Consider the following 12,359-nt stretch of genomic DNA (forward strand, 5'->3'; position numbering starts at 1 on the left):
AAACTATTTTGTGTTACTTTAGATGAAGACACAGTCTTATCTTTTACTAGGCTGATACACGTGTGTGGGGAATGGTTGGGTGGTTTTCTGTTTCTGATGCTTTGCTGTGAATGATCTGCTGTTGAAATTTACTTATGCACTAACAGATATTAATGGTTAAGAAATCACACACTACTTAAAAAGACTATCTGAACTATTCTGCAAATCCAAAAGTATTTACTACTTCCCATTATTTCTTCCAGTAGTCAATCACTGAATTCATTTATCTTTAGAAGGCTCTGTAGTTCCCTCTCTTAAATGATAAGTTAATATATCCATCTCTGCAAGTTGATTGAGCTTTACAAGCTGTTCTTCTGGAGAGGGAGCAACTCAGAGGGAAGAACAAATTTCCCTATAATTATGCTCTATTTTTGCATCCCAGTTGCCTGTAATTAACAAGAAGTTCTGTTTTGGTGTGTGATCTATTTCCTTCTGGACTCCAGCATGGAATCTTTCTTTTTCTACCTCTGTAGATAGAGCATAAACTTAGATTATTTGGATGGGTTTCCCTGAAGTCTTATTGAGATGATTCAGTGAAACTTTGCATTATATCCTTTGAATGCTTTTACTACATCTCTCCTCACTATACAGGCTACCCCATTTCTTTTTAGATTTTCATTTCCTGAGTAAAACATGTGTAATTATCTGACTCAAAATGTCCCATTACTGTCCATTTTAGCTCACTCACCCTAAGTATTGAAATATTTATACATTCCGTTTCCTGTTTTGCTATGTCTAGCTTTCCAGCTTCGTGCTTCTCACATTTCATATTCCTATAATATGTATTGTAGAGCTTCAGACTTTTCTTTTGCCTTTGACCATGTCAACAGCTGAGCGTCTTTTCACCTTGAGTCCATTTGCATCATTAGCCACAATACTGCTTGTATCTGCCCTCTGCTCTACCCCAATACCTTAAGTTGTTAAGTATTATCCAACCTGGGAGTCCTATCATCTGGCACTAGCCCTTCTTTCATTTTGGATTGTCTCATCAAAGGATTTTTGTGGTAAAAGATCTTCAAAAGGAGGTTTACCGTGGTACTTTCTGTACCGTACTAACAAAGCATTTGCTGTTGTATCTCTGAGAGTTTCTTTGCCAGTATCACTCCCCACCCCAGACACACACTGCTATTGCTACTGCCCAGTAGTTGTTGGGCATATTTAGTCTGGCTCCTCAGCAAAAGTCTGTCTCACATGGGAGACCTTCCATTTCGTACTGCTTCCATATTTAAATATTTGAAGGAGCTATACTGGATTCCCAGTGATTGGGCGGGATATAAATAAATCATATTATTATTATTATTATTATTATTAATTATTATTACTGACGATGGAGCAAGCTTGTTTTCTGCTGTTCGAAAGACTAGGACACGAAGCAATGGATTCAAGAAACAAGATTCCACCTAAACATTACTTCCTTGGCGGGGGAGATATCATGATCATTTGCCCTTTTAGTACTCCATAGTATCCATAGAACTCTCCTTTAGCACCACATTTCAGATGAGTTGATTCATTGCCCAGCTTCACACTTCACACATAGAAATTGGAAATACTATGGCCAGGACCATTCTGACTTTGGCATTTAATGATATCTCTGTACTTGAAGATTTTTTTTCTAGTTCCTTCATAGCTGCTTTTCTAGATGTTAGTTCTCTTTCCATTTCTTGACTGCAGTCTCTATTATGATTGATGACTGAGCTGCAGTATAGAAAATCATTAACTTTTTCACTGTGTCTTCATCACTGACTTTAAAATTATGTAGATCTGGGGCTGTTATTTATGTTTTCTTAATATTCATCTATAGCCCAGCTTTTGCACTTTCTTCCTTAACTTTCATCACTAATCATTCCATATCTTTGCTATTTTCTGCAAGTACAGTTGGCCCTTCTTATACATGGATTTCTTATACATGGATTCAAGCATCCATGGTTTGAAAATGTTCAAAAAAAGTATAAATTTCAAATATCAAACCTTGATTTTCCGTTTTTTATAAGGGACACTATTTTGCTATGTCATTATATTTAATGGGACTTGAGCATCCACGGATTTTGTTATCCACAGGGGATCTTGGAACCAAACCCCAGCATATAACAAGGGTCCACTGTAATATGGTTGTGGCATTGATGTGAAATGCACACTCTCCTTAATATGACTGCCACCAAAATAATAAGGTGACATTGGGTCCCCAAACTGAAGCAGACCCTTTTAAAACTCTTTGTTTTAAAATACTGTATAATGATGGCAGCATGGATGTTATTTAAACTGGAGACAAGCTTTTGTTGAAATAAAAACGGAACTTTATTGAACAAGTGTTTCAATCAGATGTTACTTGAATAGTTTCAAAATAAACAGTTATTGGTCCAGGCACTTGTGTTATTTAGTACAGTTGGTAAAATGACTATTTGAATGTTAACTCGGTTACAGATCTTCAACACTCCACAGAGTATCAATGTTAACTAATTCTCAAGGACACCCCCACTATCATTTCCTGCTTATGTTTCTAGCCTACAAACTAATAGTATTGCCACTCTGGCTAACTATGTTAACTCCCACACTTGGAGTAAATACTTGGTTTAAAGTCCCTCACTCTAGACTTTGACCACAATTCCCTTCTGGAACTTCTAAAACCTATCTCCTTCTCTGAACTTGGCAGAACCCCTAACGCTCTGGAATCTAAACCCTAACTGAAATTCCAGCTGCCACAACAGAATTTTCAACCTTCCCCAGCCAGTATCCTATTGGTTGACATCAGCTGGCTTGTGATTGGCTGTTTTTATCCCAGGCTGCCTTTTTGCTACACACCTCCCCCCTTAATAAGTTAATTGACACATATAAGCATCTTTTTAGTTTATGTGTGTCAATGAAAACCCAATTTGATTAGTTACCCAATTTCATACTTACCCTTTTAAAACAACATTATTTTTAAAATAAACCCTCTTGTGAGAGTGTGTTTGTTGCTGAGGAGGTGCAGCTTCTGTGAGTCACTAGGGGTGGAGCTAGCAGACTAGCTCTATATAACTCCTCCCAGAGCCCTTTCAGACCAGTTCCAGCCACAGAGAGGAGAAGGAGAGAAGGAGCTGGGTGGCCATTTTGAGTGGAGAGTGTGCTGTTGCTGAGGGGGTGGAGCTTCTGTGAGTCACATCTGTGAGCCACTAGGGGGTGGAGCTAGCAGACTAGCTCTATATAACTCCTCCCAGAGCCATTTCAGACCAGTTCCTGCTAAAGAGAGGAGAAGGAGAGAAGGAGCTGGGTGGCCATTTTGAGTGGAGAGTGTGCTTGTTGCTGAGGGGGTGGAGCTTCTGTGAGTCACATCTGTGAGCCACTAGGGGGTGGAGCTAGCAGACTAGCTCTATATAACTCTTCCCAGAGCCCTTTCAGACCAGTTCCTGCTACAGAGAGGAGAAGGAGAGAAGGAGCTGGGCAGCCATTTTGAGTGGGTGAGTGTCCTAGAGATGCACAACGTAACGGCACACGAATTTTCACAGTCAGGGGAGAGTACAGCACAGACTGTAAGAGAGCTGCGAACTTTTTTTACAAGTTCTCTTCTTTTCTCAATACTTTCTCAATAAATTCTTTCCAAATTCCATCAAAACCACTTCTTTTCCATAATCCCTTTTTTACTTTCAATTTGTATGTCACTTTATCATTAATCGCTAATTTCCATACCTCTTTATACTATTCCTCCAATTCTACAATTATTTTCATTTTCCAACATCTTGCTATAATTAATCTCGTTGCTGTAATCAAATTTGTTACCAAATCTTTTTCTTCTTTTTTCCATTTCTCTCTGATATATAATGATAATAATACTATATTCTGACTTGTATCTGCTTTTATATTCATAATACTTTCTATTTCTATTATCACTTTTCCCCAATATTTTTGTACATATGTACAGTATGCCCTCCTTTTACGCGGGGATCCATTCCGCCCCCCCCCCGGCGAAAAAGAAATAGTGTGTATGTTCGATCCCCATTACAAGTAATGAGGCTCGTGCTCGCAGTGGTGTAGTGAGGTGGCACGCACGCACCATGGACACACACACCATTGTTTCTTCCGGTGCACGGCGGAATGGTAATTTTTTCTTCACCAGTTTCTTTAACAGCATATAACACTAAGTTTTCCCTTCTATAAAAGGGTTTTAACATATTTACATGAAACAACCCATATCGCTTCCCAAGTCCACTATGTAATTCACGCTGTTGATCTTCTCAGATATTAGAACTGGACCTGTCCATACATACTGAAGCTTATTTCCTCTTGTTGGTCGAAGAATCAAATGTCGTCTCCAGGAAAGAAAACTCTAATCTTCACCTTTTTATCATAACAGGTCTTCTGTTTACTTTGAGCTGTCTTTAGATTCTCTCCTGCACATTGTACAGCTTTATTTAAAGATGTCATTATGTTCTGTTCATAAATCACAGCATCTTCAAGTTCTCTTCTATCTAGATTTTCCCACTCCTGTCGAACAAGATCTAGAGGTCCTCTTACTTTGCTTCCAGACATTCATTCAGATGGACTGAATCCAAGGCTTTCATGTGGTATTTCTCTATAAGCAAATAGCAGATGTTGCCGCTTGTTGTCCCTATCATTTCTATTTTCAGCTGTATAGGTTTTAATCATTTTAACTAAGGGCTGAGACAGAAGTATGGAGAAACGCCGCCCCTTTTTTCTGCGAAGCATTACTGCAGCAACCAAATGGCGTGATACTGCTGTGCAGCAAAAAGGAACCACCTAGAGTGGCCCCTTTTTTGCGCTGTCTGCAGCCCTATGACAGCACTTCCTCTAGAAGACGTGTCGGCGCTCAGAAGCCCACATGTCATAAACACGGCCCCCGTGTGGGTGGTGCTGCGCAATTATGGCACCGCCCGCATGTAGTAGGGCTCGGGACCATGCGGTTGGTGTGCGGTCCTGAGCCCTACTATCACTGCCAGGACACTGCTTACTAGCGGTGTGTACCGGGCCTAAAGTTCCATTAAATTTTTCCACATGCCCATTACTTTCAGGGTGATAAGCCATTGTAGTCAAGTGTTTAATGCCACAGATTTCCCACAGTTTTTTCATTATCTTAGAAGTGAAGGAACTTCCCAAATATGATATTATTTCACTGGGAAATCCTATTCTACAAAAGATGTTCATTAAGGCATTGACTACTGTGATGGTTTCTATATTTCATAAAGCTACTGCTTTTGGATATCTTGTACTGTGGGATGGATATATTCGATTCCTCTCTGCGTTGCTTGTGGTAACGGTCCGATAATATCTATGCCTATTCTTTGAAATGGATATGATATTATTGGCAAAGGACGAAGCTTAGCTTTAGTCTTTTATATTTGTCTATGTCCACTTTTTGGCAAGTGTCACAAGACTTACAAAAGTGTTTAATATCTTTTCCCATGGCCAATAAAAGTTCAGGGATATTCTTTGAGTAGTTCTCTTTGTTCCCAGGTGACCTCCGGATGAGCTAGCATGAGCTATTTCTAGTATCTTGGCTCTATACGTCTGAGGAACAACTAATTGTCTATGAATTGTGTGTGTGTGTGTGTGTGTGTTATGTTTGCATTTCAAGGTGTGTCTGTATAAATTGTTTTGTATGACCTTGAATCTGTGAAAGTGTTCCTCATTTAATTCTAAATCGGCTCCTTCAGCTAATGCAAACAAAGGTTTTAAACTTGCATCTTCCTCCTGTTCCTGACTAAATTCTGGGACTTTTCCAACTTTGATCACCTCAGGCATTTCTTTTCCTAATGTATATGCCACATTAACATCATCTTTTCTGACCACATCTCTCCTCCCCCCCCCTTTTAGGTATTTGCTTAACTTGTTCTGAAGCGTTTTCCGTTTCCTGTTGTCTAGTAACAACTAAGGCATATCTGAGGTGTCTATCTAAGTTGTTTCCAATGAGACATGGTACTGGAATATCATCATATGCTGCAAATATCCACTGTAACTTGTGTCCCCTGAAGGAAGCGTTTAACTGGGCAACTGTAACTGTAAAAGCAGGCCCACCTAAACCTTTTAATGTCATGGTCTCATTTGGGCACATGTATTGCGGTTCTACTAAGTGTGGTTTTAATTATACACACTTCTGAACCTGAGTCCCTATAACCCCAAACACAAGTTTCATTTATTTTTTATCACTTCTCTATGTTCTTCTGAACTAAGTTATTGGGGTGTAGTAGAAACACATAAGCAAGGTAACAGAATCAGTTACTCTATCAACTGTCGTTTCCATAGTAACTGTAGGCTCTGGATTCTAATCTTTCTCTGCAGGCTTAACTGACTTTATACAATAAGGTGATTGTATACCTGACTTTACTTCTCTATTACAAATTTAAGACAATTATACTTTAAATGTCCTGGATTACCACATTCATAGCAGGTTCTATGGCTGGTGTCTGAGTGACCTTCTTTAGACCTGTTATTTCTCTTTATTGCTCTAAACTCTCCCTAATGATGTTCAGGAGTTAGTCCAAATCTTTGTTTTACAATTTCCTCAAACAAATTGTACTCTTGTGCCTCATCTGTTCTCATTTCTGCATGAATCTCTGTTAATCCTCCACAAATTTGTGATCTTATATAACTCATCCTTTCTTCACCTTTTATTTTTAACTCCTCACAAGTTCTTTCGCAATTAGTGAAGGAAGAGCCAATATTATCTCCTTTGTAATACCTGGGGAATCTCTTCGTGTCTATCTGAGGCATTCTACTTACCTCAGTAACAGTTTGTACCTGAGATATTGGCTCCCCATTTGCCTCAATCTCAACTGATAATCCATTTTTTCTCTTTCCAATTCCCTCTCTCGTTCATCCTTTCCAAGTTCAGCCTGTTTTAACTTTCTTCTTTTCATTTCAATTTCTTTCTTTTAGCCATTTCAAGTTCTTTCTCCTTTTCTACTCTGGCCAATTCAAGTTTGATTTTTCCAAATTTCTAAACTTTTTTGAGGTTCAGAAATGGAAGTATCAAGACTAGCCACCATTTCTTCCCTGATCTCCTCTTTTCCCACCATTTCTGGCACCGCTGGAGGCTTGACTTTCTTAGGAGGCATGTTTTGAGTATTTCCCAACAATTACTCTAAAACTTTTACCTCAGGAAATACTTCCAATTATCTGTGCCTCAACTGGGTATGGAGGTGCTACTTGTTCTTAACAGCCAGTTAGTGATTTCCTACTTTACTCCAAATGTTTACCTCAGAAATCACTCTTAAAGTTAATGTCCTAAGTGTGCTTTTTCTCTTTTCCCTTCTAGTCTCCTGCAATTACCTCAGCAATTTACCTCAGAGACTAGGTATTTTCTAGTGTGATCAGTATCCGAATAATCTCCTACAAGATACCCTTCACATTTACCTCAGAGATTATTCCACTGACCCAAACACTTAGATTTTAAACTATTGAACTTTCCACTTTAAAGTCCAAATAAATTTTGGCTTTCTGGAAGTTCACACTCAGAACCCTATAACCCGAGCACACTCTCAGCAACCGGATTCTCAGATCCTGGAGCTGCCACCAAAATTTATGTGACATTGATGTGAAATGCACACTCTCCTTAATATGACTGCCACCAAAATAATAAGGTGACATTGGGTCCCCAGACTGAAGCAGACCCTTTTAAAACTCTTTGTTTTAAAATACTATATAATGATGGTAATGTGGATGTCACATCCCTAGCAAGTATGCACAACTCCTCTACTTAAGAATTATGTAAGTGGCATACTATTTCTGACTTTACAGGTCTTGTTCCTGAACAAAACAACATTCAAAAGAAGATTAGAAAGAAATAGTTGGGATACATTCACACAGATGAACAGAGATAATGTTTTCATGGCACACTTGCAGGTATTAATACAAAAGTCCTTACAACTGCACATACAGCAAAACAGATTTCCTCAGAGAAGGATAAAATAAATCTGTTGCAAAGATGCTGCTGGTTTCTTTTACCCTCACTCCTTCTCCCCTCTACTTTATGTCATTATGAAGAGTGTAGATAGTATTTAACTCCACAGAGCTTAAGGAAGTTCTGCTTATTTAACTTTGTGAGGTCAGATATTCTCTACAGTGTAATTTATAAAATTGTATACCTCTGAATAATGTACTTCATTAAAATGTATTATTTTTTTAAAAAAAATCTTAAAGTCTGGCACAATGTAATCAAAAGTATATGTTTCCAAATCCAAATTGCTCATGTCTAATTTGAGTTCTGGTGACCACTAGAGACACTACTACTACATGAAGCCCAAGCTCAGTATTATATATTTAGGTTTCCTCCATCCTGTCTCTCCCAATTCATTTTTAACAAGAGGGGTTGATAGTCCCATCTTCCTTGTGATAGTACTTCAAACTATGCTTTGTGTAGCCAATATCAGGAAACAATTTATAAGCTACAGTTACTTTCTTGTTTATTGATTTTTTAAAAGTTAATTTCTTTCCCTTGTCTCCTCTTGTGTGACCATTCAAGATACCAGATTTCCCATTAACTAACAGAATCACAAGAACTTTTCCTGTCTTGTTCTAGAGCCCCTTGAGTTCATGAACACTGCTTAGTACTCTCTCTGTGAATCTCATTTCCATCTCACTTAAATGTTCTCTGCTTTCTCTCCCAATTTGACCATTTGAAATCCCTTGCAATTCTAAGGATGAATTAATAGTTCTGCTAGTGGCTCCGCTTTAGATCCTATCTCCTAGTCAGCATAAAGTGGTGAAATCAGATGCATTTAATTGCAATGAAAATATAGTTGAAAAGTTTGGCTTTGGTATGACCGATGGATCCATTTCCCAAACCTTCAAAATGTCTTGCTGTTATTGCATAGGAAACTAATAAGGCTAATCCACACTGGTGTGACCTACTTTTTCTTGACATTGCTGACCCTGAATATTTCTTATATTCAGAAAAATAAATAGTCTCTAGTCCCCAAGTCTCCCTCAGATCAAATCAAGGCCCCTCAGGAACTCTGTCACTTTATCTGCCCCTTTGTTATCTACCCAGCTGTGTTCCATAGTAAGATCTTAATGTGATATACACTTATCCTTTCATATCATAAAGAGAGATCACACATCTTTGCATATATTAACTCCATCTCATCTATGTAAAGCATTGGCCCCTTTAACACAATTTTTCCATTTTAAATACACTTTTTTCGGATTAGTACATTCAGTTTTACTTATCCTTAATAGTTCTTTGTAACTTGTAATCAGAACTTCAAGGATAACTCACATAATTAACTTTCTTTGTTGGAAATTAAACAGTATACATCTTTAATGTAGTGCTATCATTGTACATGATGCTTTGCAAGGTAAGGTAAAGCAAGAATCAAAATTGTGATAGTAGGAAAAACAATAAAAGAGTAAAGTGGGTCATACTTAGGTTTAATTTAGTTAGGGTGGAGTGAAGATCACAGTCCTCCAGATGTTGTTGGGCTGCATTCCCCAGCATTCCACACCATTGACTGTGCTCACTAGGGTTGGTGGCAGATGCACTCCAAAAGCATTTGGAAGGTTGTGCTTTGCCCGCATCTGGCCAGCCCATCCAGTAGTGAGGAATGCTGAGAGTTGCAGTCCAAAAGCATCTGGAGGTCCAAATGTTCACCATCCTGATGTAGAGGGCTGTGGGATTAAACCAGGAGTAGGCAGCCACAAGATATTGTTGGACTGCAAGTTCCATGAGTCCTAGACAGCCTAAATAATAGCGAAGGATGATGGGAGTTGCAGTTCAAAGACATCAGAAAGACCATGGATTCCCTCTCTGGATTATACCAACAGCTTGACATAAAAGGTAGGCTTTGAGGAAATAGTTAAATGGAGACGATTTCCTGTAAGTGTTTTGATAAAGAATTCCACTCACAAGGCATACCAAGTGAGATGAGAAGGTTTGAATACAGAGTTGGAAGAAACAGAAGTCACAAGTAGGATTATGTTGAGAACCAGCATGGTATAGTGGTTTCATCTTAGGACTCGGACTCCGGAGATGGGGGTTTGACTCCTGGCTTAGCGATGGAAACCCACTGGGTGACCTTGGATGAGTCACATACTCTCAACCACAGAAAACCCTGTGATAAGTTTGGCTGAGGGCCGCCATAAGTCGGAAACAACTTGAAGGTACACAACAGCAACAAAGGGTTATGTTTAGATATGAGGACAGAGAAAAGTTGGGGGAAAGATTGTAGAGGGCTTTGAAGAAAAGCAAAAGATGCTGAAATAGCCACTTTACACCTGTGTTAAACATATTTTGCACCAGATTGCTGTTACAATATGTAGTATGTGTTTCTAAGTTGTTTACAAAGACTTGTATATATTACAGAGCTGGTATGTTCAACATAAAGTAGGTTGCCATTTACATGTGGACAAGCTAGTATTTCAATTGTGGTTAGATGTGTCATTTAGAAACACAGGAAGGAAGTTCAATTAAAGATTGGGCACATCTTGTGCATCAGTGTCCTTGCCCTGTAGTGTTTCCCTCACTATTCAACTTGCCATGCTGAGTTTCTACAATTCGCATGTCATTAACCTGTTCTGCATCCCTATTCCCTATGCCACACTTAACTCTAATCTGCATGGTGATGCTAATCCATAGCCTTCTTTAGGTTCCTGAAATCTTTGCTTAGCTCTCCCCCTTTTTGGATTATTGGGAACAAGTTGTTGTTGAAAGATTTCTGCTATATTTGCCCCATAAGGATTTGTTGTATGTTGTGGCCTATCTGCTCCTGTGTCATAAACTTTTTGATCAACATAATGACATTCCTTATTTCATGGAATAAGAAGTCTTAAAATATTGTCAGAAAGGCATTTAGTTGATCTCCTTTACAGTTTGACCTGAGATGCCATGAATATTTTACTAAGCATTTTGTGCATGCATTATAATGAGGAAAAATTAGATTCATAAATTTCACAGGACTACTCACACAGGACTACTCACAAGCTGACCTCATTGTTGTTGAGTGCCTTCAAGTCATTTCTGACTCATGATGACTGTAAGGTGAATCTATCACAGATGTTTCTTGGCAGAATTTGTTCATTGAGGGTTTACCTTTACCTTCCTCTGAGACTGAGAGAGTAGAGTGTGTTTTGCCCAAGGTCAACCAATAGGTTTCCATGGACCAGTGGGGGATTCGAACCCTGGTCTCTCACTGGCCTAGTCCAGTATTCAGACCAGTACACCATGGTTTTGATCTCATCAGAGAACAGTAACATGATGACAGAGTCTACACAGGGACATTAACTGTGGAGAGAGCACTACTGTATATACTCATGTGTTAGTGTAGAAATTTTAGTCCAAAAATTGAACCAAAAAAAACAACCCTGAGTTGACATCTAGGGATCAAAATAAGTACTGTATTTTAACTCTCTTTTCCCCCCAATGGAACCATCCCCTGGTAAAAGGCAAGAGTGTAATCTGTCCTGGGAGCACTGACTTCCCAGCTATTTCCTCCTTTAATGTGAACACAAACAGTTATGTGTTGTAAGCTCTTTGCCATTGTTTTCCTTTGCTTCATTCCTTACATCGTTTGCTACATGCCCCTAAGTTTTATCATCGACTTATCCACAGGTTAGATCAAAATTCATAATTTTGGCTCCCAAACATGCTCTTGACTTATACGTGAGGTTGACTAATACTCAGGTGCCATCACTTATAAACAAAATATGAACCAAGATTTAGTAGGACACATCTTAGGGGAAGGAGGGGCAACTAGCTTCAAGATTCTCCTTCCTTGTTTAGATTTGAGTTTTTCTGAAACTCAGATGGCTTTGTCTTAGACAACATGTTGCTGTGTGTATATAGGCCAACAAAGTTTTCAACAATTGTGATTTTAGACCTGTGTTATATGTTTAGATCTGTTTATAAAATAAGTCACCCAAGTATGTTTAAAATCAGTGAAAAATACAACATTACAATAAAAATCCAACAATAAATCTGAAATCCAGTCTTTCCCCAAGTGTACATGTAGCAGCATAGTAAAGCACAATACAAATCTCAGAAGCTAAAAACAGTTAGTCAGTACAGGAACTGAAAGCACCAACAATGCTACAGGGATTAAAACAGCAAGATTACAAAAGACTAGGAAGAACAAAGAAGTCTGAGGGAGGCATCAGAAGGCAAGCTTCCTAGAGAAAGCATTCTGTAGCTTGAATAGTCACCACCAAAAAGGCCCTGTTATCCTTTGCCACGTTTCAATCTTTGCATTTGGAGGGCTTCTGTAGAAGGTCTTAAGATAGATGTGTGTGGCGGGGGGGGAACACTTTTAAATTATGTAGAGCTGCATAAAACAAAACCAGCACTTTGAATTACGACCAAAACCAAAGTAGAATCTAGTGATGGAGATAAATGACTG

The 12,359-nt window shown here is 38.7% G+C and overlaps 1 protein-coding gene across 8 annotated transcripts in view; it reads left to right on the forward strand.

The window, feature by feature from the left end:
* CCDC71 (coiled-coil domain containing 71) overlaps nt 1-12,359 on the forward strand; it is a 37,764-nt gene that overhangs the window by 22,332 nt on the left and 3,073 nt on the right. The window contains exon 1 of one of the 8 annotated variants that reach the window (XM_042450915.1): nt 5,696-6,233. The exons of 3 other annotated variants lie outside the window; for them this stretch is intronic. The gene's annotated coding sequence lies outside the window, so the exon portion shown is untranslated. Of the gene's footprint in view, nt 1-5,695; nt 6,334-6,373; nt 7,738-7,767; nt 7,873-8,131; nt 9,806-12,359 lie in introns of those variants that run through there. 4 more of the 8 variants (XM_042450913.1, XM_042450912.1, XM_042450911.1 and 1 more) reach the window with 4 other exon arrangements.

The sequence above is a fragment of the Sceloporus undulatus genome, chromosome 2 (genome assembly GCF_019175285.1).
Source record: "Sceloporus undulatus isolate JIND9_A2432 ecotype Alabama chromosome 2, SceUnd_v1.1, whole genome shotgun sequence".
Lineage (NCBI taxonomy): Eukaryota > Metazoa > Chordata > Lepidosauria > Squamata > Phrynosomatidae > Sceloporus > Sceloporus undulatus.